The sequence below is a fragment of the Mandrillus leucophaeus genome, unplaced genomic scaffold (genome assembly GCF_000951045.1).
Source record: "Mandrillus leucophaeus isolate KB7577 unplaced genomic scaffold, Mleu.le_1.0 Scaffold228, whole genome shotgun sequence".
Taxonomy (NCBI): domain Eukaryota; kingdom Metazoa; phylum Chordata; class Mammalia; order Primates; family Cercopithecidae; genus Mandrillus; species Mandrillus leucophaeus.
In genome coordinates, this window is record NW_012102343.1 from 1,593,894 (window position 1) to 1,595,233 (window position 1,340).

At 39.8% G+C, this 1,340-nt stretch overlaps 1 protein-coding gene across 2 annotated transcripts in view; it reads right to left on the reverse strand.

Annotated features, from left to right (window-relative positions):
- The window catches only part of NEK9 (NIMA-related kinase 9), a 56,725-nt gene that overhangs the window by 10,227 nt on the left and 45,158 nt on the right, over positions 1–1,340 (reverse strand). The gene's annotated exons all lie outside the window — the stretch shown is intronic.

Consider the following 1,340-nt stretch of genomic DNA (forward strand, 5'->3'; position numbering starts at 1 on the left):
TTTTTTTTTTTTTTTTTTGAGACCGAGTCTAGCTTCTGTTGCTCAGGCTGGAGTGCAATGGCCTGATCTTCGCTCATTGCAACCTCTGCCTCCCAGGTTCAAGCAATTCTCCTGTCTCAGCCTCCTGAGTAGCTGGGATTATAGCCACGTACCACCGTGCCCAGCTAATTTTTGTATTTTTAGTAGAGGCAGGGTTTCACTATGTTGGCCAGGGTGGTCTCAAACTCCTGACCTCAGGTGATCCGCCTGCCTTGGCCTCCCAAAGTGCTGGGATTACAGGCGTTAGCCACTGCGCCCGGCCAATTCTTCAAAATTTAAAGTGAACATTACATTCTCTGATGACTATCTGTATGAATTTTTATAATATAATGGCTGGTTCTTTCATATCATACAGCATATTCCAAGCAACCTTAATGAAGACTAGCTGATGTGTGGTCAGGAAATGAAAGTGAATTTTAATATGGACCAAAGAAAAATATAATTAAGAAGATTAATTTGTCAAAGTTAAAAAAATTGCCTGGTATTTTCTTTTTTTCTCTTACTCCTCAGAGATCCTTATTCTGATGCCTGGTATTTTCTGAGGCTAAATGTAAGGAAGGGTTAATTATCACCTGCTATGCTGGCCTGGGGACTAACTGGGTCATGCTGAGATCCTACGGAAGCAGCAGAACCATAGTTACCAAAGTGAGTTCTGAAGCTTACTTTTTTGTTTTAAATGGCTTTTTAAGATTATGCTGCATTTTAGATATACCTAAGACTATTTTAACATACATGTAAATTTTCATGCCTAACAATAAACATAGGTCTATCTGCTACTAGAACTAGAACTGCACTATCCAATATGAGTTACTAGCCATATGTGCCTGCTTAGACTTAAAGAGAATTAAAAATTCAGTTCCTCAGTCACAAGAGCTACTCTCTTGAGAGATCAATAGCCACAGAAGGCTGGTAGCTACTATACTGAACAGCACAGATATGGAACATTTCCACCATTCCAAAAAGATCTACTGGACACTGCTGAACTAGAGCATTACCTATATCACTGTATTTGCCTTGTGAATTCCTTCCTTCTCTGGCCTCCCACCCAGATGAAACTGTTCTGTTAAATTTTATATTTATCATTTCTTCTTAAAAACTTTATCGCCTTTATGCATCCTTAAATAATACATTACTATTTACTATTTATTTTACTTTTATTTATTTATTTTTTTAAGATGGAGTCTCGCTCTTTCGCCAGGCTGACATACAGTGGCACAATCGTGGCTCACTGCAACCCCCGCCTCCCAGGTTCAAGCAATTCCCCTGCCTCAGCCTCCCGAGTAGCTGGGAATACAGGTGTG